General features: G+C 36.5%; 1 long non-coding RNA gene across 1 annotated transcript in view; it reads left to right on the forward strand.

Annotated features, from left to right (window-relative positions):
- The window catches only part of LOC102483837 (uncharacterized), an 87,741-nt gene that overhangs the window by 66,768 nt on the left and 4,526 nt on the right, over positions 1-16,447 (forward strand). The window contains exon 4 of the long non-coding RNA XR_333574.1: positions 7,806-7,925. This is a non-coding gene — a long non-coding RNA (uncharacterized LOC102483837). The remainder of the gene's footprint in view (positions 1-7,805; positions 7,926-16,447) is intronic.

The raw sequence follows: 16,447 nt of genomic DNA on the forward strand, positions 1-16,447 counted from the left end.
AGAAAAACATAGAAAAACACATCATGGCTCCCGATGACCTATGTGATTGTTTCATTTTTTTATAGGTACTAAACCAAAATACGTTTCAGGACCAAATTCTGAAAGTGTAAGGAGGCTGACACAACCATCAAACATTTTTTTGTTCCCATCCCATTTTGCAGGGACCTGCAGAAAAAGGTGTACAGTAGGTGTGGGTGATGCAGAGGTGTTCTTCTTTAGTTGTCCCTTCAGGAAAGAATCTGCTGGAAAAAAATCCTTGAAGGACCTTTGGCTATCGATGCTCTCAAGTTCAGATGTAGTGTCCCAGGATCAGTTACTCATTTCTTCAGAAATCCCTGCCAGGTCCCATAACTCACATGTTATACCTAAATCTACTACTCCATAGTATTTCTAGCAAATATTTAAGATATATCATGTAAATTAATTGAGAATGAACAGGAAATTGAAAGATTTTGTCAAGAAAAACAGGGTTGATCACGCAATTTTTTTTAAAGAGAATTTTGCTTTAGGGAACATGCACTTATGCACTAAAGAGACAGAGGCAGTGAGAGGGAAAGTAAGAAATTTTCCCCCATAGGGGATAGCCACACCACAGTTCTTTCTCCTCCATTCTCCTCTTGGAATTTTGGGCATGCACTCACATGCACCTGGCATGAGTTTCAAGCCACCAGTTCCAGAACACAAACTGTGGTTGACCATATGGGAGTCCAGCTCCTTAACTGCTCTGTCACCTACTGGTCTTAATCATACAAAATTCTTAATGACAAAGGCTAAGGCATATTCCTTAAGGAGATGCTTCACTCTGATGAGATTAGCTGAATTGTGAGTTAAAGATTGGGCATGCAAACATTATCTGATAAAACCATATTAAATTTAGAAAAAAAAGCAACCTCATGGGACTCAGGAGTCAGGATCCTAAGAGAGGAAGGCAGGATGGATAAAGTTTAGAAGTGGCACCTTATCTTTGTATCTTTGTGGTTTTTCAAAGGATTTTAATCATCTTCCCTTAAAGTAAAGAGATGATGATGGGTATTTTCATGAAAATTAGACTCTTCACATTCATCGCATGATCATTACATTAGGTCTATTGAGTGGGAAAATAAGTCCCACTAGACATAAAGAAGAACTACTGGGCAGCTATTCATTTACCCAGAGAGTTGGATTGGGTTTTGGCATCAACTGTGACACCAGCTGCTCCCTTCAGAACCATGAGGGACAGCTGTAAACATAGTACAAACTCAGCTCACCCTAGAGGCAGCAGCATTTCTGTGGGTGGCTGCTATGGGAACAGGACTAACAATAAGTGCATTCTGGCCACCAGCTTCTGAGAGTGTTTTCCAACTATATTTTCAAAGCTGAGGATGACAGGCATCAATATAAAATAAATGAAGCCTGACATGGAAATTCAAAAGGCAGGAATCACAAAATGCTTGGATGAGAAAATAAGAGTTGGTTATTGGGTAAGGGGGAAAATAGTCTCAGGACACAACTAAAATCAAAGCTGTTATAGTATACATGAATATAACAATAAAATTCAGTGCCAGTTCTGCAATTTGAGAAAAGACGAAGTTGGAATAGGTGAGTAGCTCAAAAAATAATGAAAAGCTGTTTGAACTACTAGTGCTTTGTTAAAAAAAAAAAAAAAAACACAACAACAACAAAAAACTAAACAGTAGCCAGTGGCTAAAGCTCATGGAATTGTGTAGTGTTGGGGAGCAACACTACACAATTGCTGACAGTTGGTACTCAAGCTTTAATAAAGTATGTACCTGCAATCCAGCTGCATAACATTTTCACTCAGGTGAGAAGTGGATGGCAAAGGAGTACATGTTGTTAGTATAAAGATTCTGCTTCAGGACCAGCAGTTAGCATAATGGCTATGTCACTGGACTCCCACGTAGTCGACCGCGGTTCAAGTCCCGGACCTGGTGGCTTAATCTCACGCCAGGCACGTGTGCGTGCATGCCCAAGATCCCGAGAGGAGAATGGAGGAGAAGGGATTGCGGCGTGGCCATCCCCTCTGGGGGGTGCTTTCTCACTTTCTGTCTCACTGTCGTCTCTCTGTCTGTCTGGCGGGCGCACGCACCCTATAGCAAAAACCTCTCCAAAAAAAAAGCAAAAACCTCTCCCAAAAAAAAAAAAAAAAAAGATTCTGCTTCAACCCTACTGCCCAATTCCCATGCACCATCTGTCTTAGTATATTTGAGGTGTCATACCATAGATCATGGGTCCTCAACCTCAAGTCCATAGACAGGTGTTAGTCTGCCAGGTCAAGCAGTAGGGGTTGAGGCAGCAGTAGAGGGCCCAGGCACTGGGCAAGCAAACAAGGCTTTGTCTGTGTTTGCAGCCTCTCCCCATCTCCTGTTTTGTTGCCTGGCTCCATCTCCTGTTGGATCAGTGGCTGTACTGGATTCTCATAAGAGCATGAATCCTATTGCTGTGTGATTATTTCGTTGTATATTGCAATGTGGTAGTGATTGAAATGGAGTACATAGTGATATGATGTTCTTGAGTCATCCTAGGACCAAACTCCACCCATCCCTGTCCATGGATATTGTCTTTCACAAGGCAGGTCTCTGGTATGGGGAAAGTTGGAGTCCACAGTCATAGAATTGGCTTAAACAATTGAAATTTATTTTCTTCGGTCCTGGAAGCTAAGAAGTCTAAGATCAAAGAACTAGCTAATTGATCATTAGTGAGGGCTCTCCCTGGCTTTCAGATGGGCACCTACTTGTGTTTTACATGGTGCAGAGAGTCACTCTGATGCCTTTACCTCATCTTTCTTTAATTTTTAAAAATAACTTTTGTACATATTTAGGGAGTATAGTGTGATTTTTCAATACATGGACACAACTTGTAATGATCAAATCAGGTTATAAACACATGCATTATTTAAAATATTTATCATTACTTTGTGTTATGGGCACTCAAAAATCTTTTCTACCTATTTTGAAAAACACATTAAATTTTATTTATTGTTTTTTAATACATTAAATTGTTAACTACAATTACTCTACTGTACTTTCATACTCTAGAACTTATTTCTTTTATTTAATTTTTTTTAATTTTTTTTTTTTTTTGGTTAACCAGTTTCTCACTATTCCCTCCATCTTCTTCCCAGCTATTGGAATCTACCATTCCACCTTATACTTCTATGTGGTCAAATCTTTTAACTTCCATAAATATCTGAAAACATATGGTATTTGTCTTTTAGTGCCCGGTTTATATCATTTAGCATTACGTCTTCCAGGCTTATCCATATCTCCTCAAATGATAAGATTCCACCCTTTTTATGATTGTTTAATATCCACTGTGTGTGTGTGTATATGTATATGTGTGTATATATATATATATATATATATATATACACACACATATATACTACTTTTGTCTGTGTTTGCAGCTTCTCCCCATCTCCTGTTTTGTCACTTGGCTCCATCTCCTGTTGGATCAGTGGCTGTACTGGATTCTCATAAGAGCATGAATCCTATTGCTGTGTGATTATTTCATTGTATATTGCAATGTAATTATATATTGCTCTCTCTATATATCTATATCTATATCTATCTATCTATCTATCTATATATATATATATATATAGCTTTTTCTTTATTCATTCATCTGTTGATGGATCCTTAGGTTGATTCTATATTTTGGCTGTTGTGAATAGTGCTGCAATATAGGAGTGCAGAAATTACTTCAACATACTAATTACCTTTAGTTATAACCCAGTAGGGAGATTACTGAATCATATGAAACCCTAGCCCCACCCAACCATGGGTCAAGGGCATGTCTGCTAAACTCAAAGAGGTCTTCAAATATAAACCTGGAACCTTCTCATGTGCATCAACCTGGAAGAGAGTTGTATCTTACTGCTGTGCCACTGTCCAGCTCCAAAATCACAAGACAGTTCTATTTTTACTTTTTAAAAAACTGCCACACTGTCTTTCATAAGGGCTATGTTAATTTACAGCCCCAACACTACAAATTCCCTGACACTGCATCACCAGCACCTGGCATGAGTTGCCACTTTTTAATTTATAGTAGCCATTCTAACTGGGGTGAGATTATATCTCATTGTGGTTTTAATTTGCACTTTTGTGATGATTTCTTTTGGATTAGGGCTCCACTGTTATGATCTTGTTTAAATTAAATCATCTCCTTCTAAGCACTAGTTCTAGTATGTTCACAAAAGGGGTTAGGCTTCAACATATGAACTGGGGGGAGGTACAATTCAGTGCATAGCTCTATCTAACTACTAAAACTCATTTCTCTAAATCAGTGACCACAGCACATGGATAAGCGGTTTTTTGCACTCCTATCTTCTTGCAAAAGCTAGAGTAGTTAGTTACCTTTTCTCCGGAATGGACACTGACTGTTATAGTCACCAAAGACATTATGATAAAATAAAGGTCCTTGGAGTCCATAACCAGAGATTTGGATTTATAATCTAGAAGGAAGTTTGGCTGTAATACTATTAGATATTAAATATATTTATTTTATTAAATGCATCAGGGGCTTCTGATGGATCATATTTTGAGAAGGGCTTCTTTAGGTATTGTGTTGAGAGTCTGAAATATCTCCTCATCACAAACATCTTTGAAGAGACCTAGTTCTTCATAGTAGGCACAAGGAAGTGAGCATTCTCTACTAACTATTTAGGCTCAACCTTCCAGATGAACGGTAGTCTGAAACTTAGAGGATCTGATCGACTTACTAGATAAAATCATAAGCTGTCCAAATAAATTGTCATGAAATATGTATGGTGTGTTGGCCTCCAGCTCCAGTCTAGCCTCTGACTTCAGAGTGAATAGCAATTCTTGCTGACAAAGACTAAGGGATAATCTCACTGCATTTCCTAGAATTCCTTGTCAGCTACATTCTGGTTTGATTTCCAGTGGGAGGTACTGGCAGGACATTGGATGAAGGAAAAAGGGACAAAGATGGCTATTCTTGTAGGAGCTAAGCACAAGAGGGTGTATGAATTTTTGAGCTTCTGTTCAGCCACAGTGGTGCTATTTGCTGCTACTATTGTTGCTGCATTGACCCTAATGGGGTGTAGGCAAGAGAGTGATGGACAGATTGCAACCCAGATATGGTAACAACTCCTATGTCTTTCACTCCTCTGTGTTTCACTCACTCCTCAGAACTCCAATACTTGATAAGTAATTCCCTATATTACAATCATTCCTGTTTAAAAGACCTAGGACGGTTTCCTGTTTTCCTGGCTAGACTCTGTTACAGTTGGTAAATTATTGAACTATTCTAAAGAACTGCTTTCAGGATCTGGTTTATAACTTTAAGGAAAATTAGGAAAATTTAAAAGATATAAGAATAAATGTTATTTTAGGTCTTTTTAAAATAATAGTCATGATTTTGCAGCTTAAAATTATTTTTTATACATCATCTCATTCAATTCTAACATTAATAAGGTGGTTTAATTTTTAAGATAATAAAAAATTACAGAACTGTAACTTAAACTCAGATCATTAAACCAAAAAAAAAAAAATCCCTTGTCTTAAAATGTTAACAATTAATTTAAGGAACTTATATTTTAAAAATAAGTCCTTAGGGTAGGAGGGACAAAAGGGACGAAATATGTAACAAACAAAATATAAAGTTCTTTGCTGAAATGATGTGTACAGATGTATCAGGAGGTAGCATGATGGTTAAGTGCTGGATTCCCACATGACTGATGGCAGTTTGAGTCCCAGATCTGACAACTTGAAAATCATGCTGAGTGCATGTATATGAGTGCCCAAAATCCTAAGAGGAGAATCGAGAAGGGATTGTGGCATGGCCATTCCCTAGTGCTTGATTTCTCACTTTCCTTCTCTAATTCTGTCTCTCTCTAGTGAGTAGTAGATGCACTCTATGGCAAAAACCTTTAAAAAGTAAAAGAAAATGATGTAGCTGGAATATCCTTGACTTGATTTTCGTGCACTACCTGCATACTTTGTAAAACCGTAAGCTATAGAGACATATAATGATGAAATGTAAATTTAAAAAAAGAAAAGAAAAAAAACAGTCTTTAAGTTTTATGAATTTTGCTAACTCATAGAAGAAAATCTATATGTCGGTCCAAATGCACATGCTTTCTCTACACTGAGAGCTGTTGCACTGAATTGTTTGGGTATACCGAAAACAAAAACAAAAACAAAAACAAATTCTTTCTCTTGGTCTTAGCATAGATAAATATATGCAATGTTCCTTTTATCATCAAATTCTTGTTTTCTTGATTCCAGTCAGTGATTCTTAATTGTTAACTTCAATGATGTGTTACTAGGGAAAATACAAAATTTTAATTATTTAGGATAATAAGAGACAGCATGTGTTCTCCACAGACAGTGTCCCAACTCTCTGAATTTTTCACACACAATCACACATATACACTATGACAGGCTACATCATTTCTCAAGATGATGTGCCTTCTGGCCAAGGGAAGAAAGTAAGTGTGAGCTCTGTTGTTTAAACATGATGCTGTTTTCTAGCTGAAATTCAATAAATGTCCACAAGGCCATACAAAAAAACCTATAGGTGCTTATAAATCAGTCTTCATTTAGATTGGTCATAAGACCATGGAAGGAGGTAAAGATCAGTAATCACATTTTCTTAAAATTACTGAGCACTTTATTTTAAAGCCATATTAATGAAGGCATAGAAACTAAGAATATGATTACTTATAGAGAAATGTTCTTGGTACAACTTTAGGTCAATATGAATTTATGAGAACACTTATATAATATGAAAACCTATACAAAGATATGTAAATTTTCCCTTATGAATTGTTACTAAAGATAAAAATACCTTGTGAATACATAAACAAGGTAGCAATTCCATTTTACTGGCACCCTGACAGAATAGTTTTAGTATTATGCATACCTTATCAAAACAAAATATGATATACTTTAGGAAAGTTTCTATTCATAAAAACAATTAGATGAAAGAGCTAATGACATTCCAGTTCATGTTTTTGTTAAAGTGTTATATTTTTATTCCTTAATTGTTCATTCTCCAAAATTGAAATCACATGAAAATCAGGAAGCTCACTGAAGCAGGATAAACACAAAGGGACATGAAAAGACTAATAATTAGAAATATATTGTGAACTAGGTCTCCAATATTAGACATACTTTAAGTATAAAGACACACGGGAAAGAAAGAAAGGAGCATATTAGGTAAATAAATGAGCAGACTGAGATGCTTAGTTCATTTTTTTTTCTTTACTATTCCAAAAAGATCAAATACACTTCTTGAGGCTCTAAGCTATTGCCTATGGACTTTCAAGAGATCTCCAAAACCTTACCCTTGTGAATGTGTTTCTGGCTTTTGGGAGCTCAAGGAAGATGTTACAGCTGATGGTTCTGAAAATGATCTGAAATGTCAGATCTCCCAACTAACTATAACTGGCTCACGCTCTTGCTCATCCTTTGAGCTTATGAAAATTACTTAAGTACCCTATATTTGAGATTTCCTATTGATTATCTTGGTTGGGATTACTATTTCTGATGTTGCGAAGGTAAGGTTTTTAAGCACTTGAAGCAGGAGACTGACATGTTGCTAATAATCCCACTGATTTATAAACACCAACACACCAGGAGACTGAGCCAATAGTCTCTTGATTCCATTACCTACAAGATGGCAGTTTTGTATATTGAGACCACATGAACAATACAGAGACCTGAAGCACATAATATTGTTTTGTTCCCATTGACTTAACCAGTGGGAGATACAGTAGATCTACAACGCTCACAAACTTTAAGGTTGAGTTAGTTGTGTTGTTTATAAGTACTCTTTTTTTCAAGAATCCACAGGTTCATCTTTAGACCCTTCATCATGATGGACTAGATAAAACAGCTTTCTCTGCCTCTAGGAAGAGCTGGCTTTCTCTACGTATACATTTTAAGTTATGTTATTCACACAAGGTAAGGACTCAAGCAAAGGTGGTGTGCTCATTTATATTTAGGAAGAATTTTGTTCCACTTCTTTACACCCCAAATGAATCCTGGTGTAATTGCAAATATTACCAGTATTTAACTCAATTTCATTTGTGTAATTCATTCTTATGAATAATTTCTCTTTTTTTTTTTTTTTGAGAGATTTTCATTGTAGGGCGCATGCGCTCGCCAGACAGAGAGAGACAGAGACAGAAAGCGAGAAATCACCCCCCAGGGGGGATGGTCACGCCGCAATCCCTTCTCCTCCATTCTCCTCTCGGGATCTTGGGCACGCACGCACACGCGCCCGGCGTGAGTTTTAAGCCACTGGGTCCGGGACACGAACCGCGGTTGACTATGTGGGAGTCCAGCGACATAGCCATTATGCTAACTGCTGGTTCCCTAATTTCTCTTTTTTTGATAAATGAGAAAACATAAACACAACATTTATACTCCAAATAAGACTACATACTAACCACTCTCCTCTTCACAAAACATATTTAAAGAGTAAATGAATTGTAACTGACCATAGAATATAGCCATGCTGTTACATTATATTACATATTACTATTATTCTTATACACTTTTGTACCCCAGGATAATATCATTCTAGAGACAATACACAAACCTTTCTTCTTAAGCATATTCACAGGATAATTCAGAGAACACTTGTAGCAAACTGGCTACATGTAAGAAGAATTCCTTAAATTTAAACTAATGAATATGTAGTTAAAAGTGTTTGAAAGAACTATATAGTGGAAGAAATTTTTACGGTAGCTCTGTACATCTTAGCTTTCTCTTTCTTATTTGGCCAGCTCCTGATCTTAGTTAGGGAACAAGACCTCAACTCAAGAATGAGAAAATGAGACAAGTGCCTATTCAGGTCCTTCATCAAACTCATGCAGTGTTTTACAGAAGAGAATAATGAGAAATATGGAGAGATTAAACTTTAATTGAACTTCTCACTTAAAATTTTCAATATAGCAAAATTCAATTCAGGTCAACAAGTAATACTGAGCAATTAGTATATCTTTGCTCTTTGTAACAGCAAAGTAAGGTCATATTTTTTAAAATAGTGATGTATAATATGGTAATATGCTTGACTGGATTGTCATGTACTGCATGTATGCTTTGAAAAACCATATTCTGTGCTCTAGAGATGTAACACAATTCAATGTGAATAAGAAGTCATAAAATAAAATAAATTAGGTTTGCTTACTAAAGGCATTTGAGGGTGTTAAGGTTTATTCAAATTACACTGACAAATACTAATATAGAATAGCATACAGTTTATAGCTACTGAAATACTTTTTTCTTAATAGCTTCAGTAGTTACATGAATTAAAATGGAACAAAAATGGAAAATGGAAACAAGTCAATAAAGCTCAAAATTATTTTTTAAGGTTTTTGCTTTAGGTCATGTGTGCTCACTAGAGAGAGAAAGAGAGACAGTGAAAGGAAAAGTGAGAAATCTCCCCGGGGGGGGGGATTGTGGCTATGGTGCAATCCTCTCTACTCCATTCTCCTGGAATTCTGAGGGTACACACATGTACCTACCATGATTTTCAAGCTGCCAGGTTTGGTACTCAAATCATAATCAGCTGTGTGGCAGTTCAGTGCCTTAACCACCATGCCACCTGTTGGCCCCAAAATTAATTTTCATGGGGAAAACATACACGCAGTTAAAGACAGCAGAAAGAAAATCACTTATTTATTTACCTACCTATAATAAAATCTTAGGATTCCAAAGATGTAATGGTATAGCACAATATTGAAAACAGATCCGCCACTACTCTTAGAAATAGAAGGTTATTAATGAACCCAGCCAATTGGACAAACATTTAAACATCTTTATAAAGATGGGCAAACACAAATAGAAGATTTGCAATAAACCCTAAAACATACAACCAACTGATTCTTGACAAAAGGCATAATCCAATAGGAAAGCTGAAGTCTCTTCAGCAAATGGTGCTGGAAGAACTGAATAGTCACCTGCAAAAAATAATGAAACTGAACCCCTATCTCTCATCATTAACAAAAGTCAGCTCAAAATGGATCAAAATTCTCAATGTAAAAACTCAAGCTATACAATTACTGATGGAAAACACAGAGGAAATACTTGAAGACATTTGAGTAGGCAAATATTTCTTAAATAAGAGCTCTAAAGTGCAATATCAAACATTGACAAGTGGAACTGTAGGAACCTTAAAAGCACAGCTTCTACACAGCAAAGGAAGTAATAATTAGAGTTAAAAGACAATTCTCAGAATGGGAGAAAATATTTGCAAGCTATACTTCAGATAAAGGATTGGTATCCAGGATACACAGGGAACACAAACAACTCACCTGCAAAAATAAATAAACAAAAAGTCCTGAAAAGGGAACTCTCTTATACTGCTGGAAGGAATATAAATTGGTACAGCCACAATGGAAAACAATATAAAGGTTCCTTAAAAACCTCTAAGTAGAACTTCCATTTGACCCAATAATTCCACTCTTTGGTATTTACCTAAAGGACAGAAAAATACTCAGTCTGATAGACACCTGTACATCCATGTTTATTGCTAAGACATGGAATCAAACCAAGTGCCCAAAAGTGGATGACTGGATTGAAAAAAACTGTGACATGTTCACTATGTACTATTACTCAGTCATAAGAAACAATGAAACCCTGTTATTTGATACAAAGTGGATGTACATAGAAGATTTAATTCTAAACAAAGTGAACCAGACTATGAAAGACAAACACTGTATGTCTCCAGTCAATATATACTGAATGTCTACACTCTATGACAGAAATGGAAAGACCTAGAGATATAATGATAGGGAATATAAGTGTGGATATCAGATACTATAGGGAAGGGGAGTGGATATCAGGTTGGGTTGAAGAGACTGAAGAAGGAAGTGCTTGACAGACATAAGAATGTAAAGTTCTCCAAAGGAAAATATGCATGTGATAATATCCTTGATTTGATTACAAAAACTACACTGTGTGCTATGGAGATGTACAACAACTAAGAGTGAAAAGGAATTTTTTTTTTTAGAGTTTTTTTGTTATAGGGTGCGTGCACTCGCCAGACAGACAGAGAGAGACAGAGACAGAAAGCAAAAAATCACCCCTCTGGGGGGATGGTAACTCCGCAGTCCCTTCTCCTCCATTTTCCTCTTGGGATCTTGGGCACGCACACACACGTGCTTGGAGTGAGTTTAAGCCACCGGGTCCGGGATTCGAACCACGGTCAACTACATGGGAGTCCAGTGACACAGCCATTACGCTAACTGCTGGTCCCTAAAAGGAATTTTTTTTAAAGTTACATGAAGATAAAAAAAAGTAAGTGTGTTAAGAGGTATAGCACAAGTTAAGTGTGTTTATCACAATAAAACAAAATTAAATTTAAAAAAGGTTGCTTATGATGTAATCATGACTCTGCCATAGTAATTGGTGTCAGATCCTGACTGGCTCTATCAACCTACCAGGGCTACATTTTATTTATTTATTTATTTTTGTCATTTAAATTTTTTTTTGCCTTCCTTAAGCACTTAGAGCAATGCTTTTGACTTAGAAAGATTAGATAATCAACAAAACAAACATGTATTGAACTCCTAAAAATAAAATTATGAATAACTAAAGCAATACAGTTAAAACAATATAATATCATTTTCACTTTTGAATAAACAGACATTTGATAAAAGAACAGTTCCCAGTGGTAGAACTGTTAATAGACACAGTTATCCTCTGTTAGAGTATAAGTTACTGCTATTTCCAGTATCTATGAATAACATAAAAATTATCTATTTTTTTTATCAGAGCATAGAATATTTCTAGAGATAAAATAGATTGCTTTATAATGTTAAATGTTTCAGTTTATCAGAAAGACTTAACGACACTGTTTAAATAGATAATAGCAGAACTTGAAAATATTTTTATTGTTAGAATTTCAAGGAGAAACAAGCAAATTCACAATTATAATCAAGATTTCAATGTTCCCTCAATACTTGATAGACAAGGATAGAGAATATAAATAAAAACATAGCAGATTTGAATGCTATCAACCCACTTGAGCAAATTAACATTTATAGACTAACCAAGAACAGCAAAATATACATTCTTTCCAAAAGCATGTGAAATGGTCACCTAAATAGAGCATATTCTTCTTTTTTTAAAGAATTATCTTATTTAACTTTATTTATTTATTTTAATTTGACCAGAGAGGGACAGAGAGAGAGAGAGAGAGAGAGAGAGAGAGAGAGAGAGAGAGAGAGAGAGAGAGAGAGAGAGAGAGAGAGAGAGAGAGAGAGAGAGAGAGGGAAAGTGAGAAAGCAAGCTACCAGATCTGGGACTCAAACCGGGGTCCGCCATGTGGGAATCCAGGGCCCTTAACCACCACACCACCTGCTGCCCCCCTAAATAGAGCATATTCTGAGCCTTAGAACAAATCTTAATATATTTAACAGGATATAAGTGATATAAGCATGATTTCTGCCCATAAAATTAGAAAGCAATAGCAGAATGATCTCCGAATATACCCTAAAACTTAGCTAAACAAATGTAATTTTTTTTTCTTAAAATTTATTTATTTTTTTGAGAAAGAGTAAGTGAAAGGCACCCTTGACAGGGTCTTCATGCTGTAATTCTCCCCAGTCCTGCAACCAGCCAGAATCACAGGTGCACAAGGTAGACCCAGACAAAAGCCCAGACCTTTCTCCTGTGGCTTCCAGCATTACATAGAAACACCCCTACTGCCTACAACATCATGGCTAGGACAACAGATACTATATATCTAAATAAGACATGAGCTAAGAAAAAAGCCAAAAGTGTCATTAGAAAGCATTTTGAATTGAATACAAATAAAAACACAGCATCAAGGGACCGGCAGATGGCAGAATGGTTATGTTGTTGGACTCCCACATAGTCAACTCTGGTTCAAGTCTGGACCTGGAGGCTTAAAACTCATGCTGGGCACATGTATGTGCATGCCCAAAATCCTGAGAGGAGACTGGAGGAGAAGGGATTGTGGCATGGCCATTACCCCTGGGGGTGGATTTCTCAATTTCCATCTGTTTCTCTCTGTCTCTCCAGAGAAGGCATGTGCCCTATAGAAAGATTTCTCAAAAACAAACAAAACCCCAGAACATCAAAATATGTGGGACGGAGCATAGTGACTAAGGTGAGCCAGTGCCCACAGAGCCAGTGACTGTTTGAAATCTGGCCTTAGTAGGTTGGAAAACATACGGGGTGGGGGTGTGTGCACACATGTTCCACATCCCCACAGGATGGAGAAATGGAATAGAAGGGATTGCAGTGTGACCGTGCCCATTTAGGGGGCGCTCTCTCTCTCTTCCTCTCATCAGTGCACCGAAAACATATGGGGGGTGAGGGTGGGGGTGTGTGCATGCACACATGTTCCACATCCCCACAGGATGGAGAAATGGAATAGAAGGGATTGCAGTGTGACCGTGCCCATTTAGGGGGCGCTCTCTCTCTCTTCCTCTCATCAGTGCACCTGCCCTCTGGCAACTCGAAAACTGTGAGATGTCACTAGCTACAGCGGTTATATTAAGAGGAAATTTTTAGCACTTAACACCTATATTGGAGAAGAACAAACTCAAATCAATAGCCTCAGCATCTGCTTTAAGAAATGTAAAAATAAAATTTAAAAAAAAAGAACAAATTAAACTTTATTTAAAGAGAAAGAAGGAAAGATTAAAGACTGGAGTGGAAATAGATGAAATAAAACCCATAGGGAAAAAAAATCAATGAAACTAAAACTGCTGCATTGAAAAGATCATTAAAACTGATAAACCTCTAAATTCCCTGGTAAGGAATAAAAGTGAGGAGACACAAATTGCTAATATGTAAGATGAGAGAGGTGATATCGCTGCAGGTTCTGTAACTATCAAAGGATAATAACCTAATGGTAAGAAAAACTCAGGCAACAAATTCAATTCATGTAAATTGGACAAATGCTTTGAGAGATACAAATGTCAAAGCTCACTCACAGAGAATAGGCTAACCTGAATAGCTGTATGGATATTTCCAGCGGTTGCTTCAGTTAAAGACCTTCCTCTATGCCAATCACTCTGATGTAATCTTTATGCATTGTTTCCATGTATGGAAAATCAGACTGTACCCTATAAATATGCATAGTTATTATGTACCAATTAAAGATTATTTTTAAAAACTTCCCTAAGTAGAATGCTCCAGAATCTGATGATATTGTTTTATCAAATTTCAAAGAAATTTGTTTTTACAGAATCTATTTAGGAAAACAAAAAGAGAAAGAGAAATGAAGAGTGCCCAACTCATTCTAAAGATCAACATATCCCTAAGTAAATCTAATAGAGACTATTAAAAAAAAAAAAAAAAAGAAGGTAGAAATTTACAGATTCTATCCTTCGTGAATAAAGAAACCAAAGTTCTTTTTTTTTTTTCTATTTTCCTTTTTTTTTTTTTTTGGAGAGGTTTTTGCTATAGGGATCGTGCGCTCGCCAGACAGACAGAGAGAGACATAGAGACAGAAAGCAAGAAATCACCCCCCAGAGGGGATGGTCACGCCGCAATCCCTTCTCCTCCATTCTCCTCTCGGGATCTTGGGCACGTACGCACACACGCCCGGCATGAGTTTTAAGCCACCGGGTCCAGGACGCGAACCGTGGTCGACTACGTGGGAGTCCAGCGACATAGCCATTACGCTAACTGCTGGTTCCCACCAATGTTCTTTTTTAAAATGGTTATCTTTTGGTGTTTTGGGATGAATCGTGCACGCCCCAAATTCATATGCTGAAGTGTCAGTACCTCAGAATGTGACGTATTTGGACATTGGATCTATAAACAGGTAGTTAAGACTGAAGTAACTAAACTGGGCCCTAATTCAGTATCACTGGCATGTTCACAAGAAGAGAAAACCAAGTACAGATATACAGAGAGTGTTGTTTCCCTGTCTGTGGACACAGAGAAACAATGGCGATCTTCCAGCCAAGGAGAGGGCCCTGCGACAGACTCTTCCCTCGCTCTGCTCAGAAGAACGCAACTCTGCCGACACCTTGATCTTGTATTTTCAGTTTCTAGAACCGTGATCAAGTAGACTTTCATTAAAGCAGTGTATGGTACTTTGGTACAGCAACCCTAGCAAACTACTACAATTGACAAATTAAATCCAACAACATAGAAATAGACAATACAAAACTATTTGGTAGGGTTCACAAATTAAAGGTTGTTTGATAAACATTTGAAAAGTAATCGATATAGTTCATCATATTAAGAGAATAAATAAGAGCAATTACGTGGTCATATCAATAAATGAAAAAAAATCACTTGACAAAATATAATGCTCACTCATAATGGAAAAAAATATAATGCTTTTAGCAAACAAACAAACAAAAATACCCAAGGGGCCAAAATAATTCTTAAAATAAATACCCAGAACTTCCAAAGGACATCTACAGTTAACCTACAGTTAACATTATCTTAATGTGCTGACTGAATTGCATGCCCCAAGACAAGGACAAAAAGGATTCCTATTTACCACAGATATTCAACATTGTATTCTAAGGCCCAACCATTGCCCTACATCAAGGAAAAAAGGGAGTGATCAGATGGTGGTGTAGCATTAATTCAACTGGACTCAAGGTCCTGAGGTTGTGTTCTGAGGCCTCCCTGTGTATGCTTGTTAAGTGTGATATTCATAATCCAGGCTGACTGAGAGTGGATTGCAGCCTGAGGCCCCTGTTGGGAGTGACTTTCTTTGTCTCAGTCTCTATCTCTCTTTCTGTCTCTCTGTCATGGAAGAAATAAATGAACTTAAAAAAAATGAAAGAAACAAACACCTTGTAATTGTTTTAGAAAGTCAACGTACTGCTGATATCAGAACTGAATAAGGACATTATAAAAAAAAAATTACCTATCAATATTTCTTACAATTATGGACTAAAAAAAATTCAGAATATTAGCAAATCAGATCAAATAGTAAATACAAATCCTTGAGTTCTGTCATCATATATATACACAGAGTTGAGTTGATTCCAGGAACTCAAGTTCACCTTAACCCAAAAAATGTTCAAAGCAATCAGTATTTGATAGAAAAACGTCTCTTAAATAAGTAATCATCTCAATAAAGGAAGAAAACTTATATGGAAAAATGTATCAGTTAACAAGGAATTGAAAATAATTTTTATTTGATAAAAGATATCTAAGAAAAATAGGCGGTTATCATCACCGTTAATGGTAAAATATTGGACGATTTTCAGCTAAGATTAAATAAAGAATGTATTTTTCTCAATTATGTTTAATATTATATTGGAAGATTAGTACACTAAAGTCAGAAAACAAGACATAACTATTAAGGGAAAAAAGTATTCTAAGCTGACATTTTTGCTTACATAGAAAATATAGAAAAAAATATTTAAAGTAGTTCTAATTAGTGAATTGAGGAAGATCTCTTAGTGCAAGTTGCCATGTATCAAAATCATTGAATTTCTGTATACTAAATATAAGAAATAAAAGCACAACAT

The sequence above is a fragment of the Tupaia chinensis genome, unplaced genomic scaffold (genome assembly GCF_000334495.1).
Source record: "Tupaia chinensis unplaced genomic scaffold, TupChi_1.0 Scaffold000066_1, whole genome shotgun sequence".
Lineage (NCBI taxonomy): Eukaryota > Metazoa > Chordata > Mammalia > Scandentia > Tupaiidae > Tupaia > Tupaia belangeri.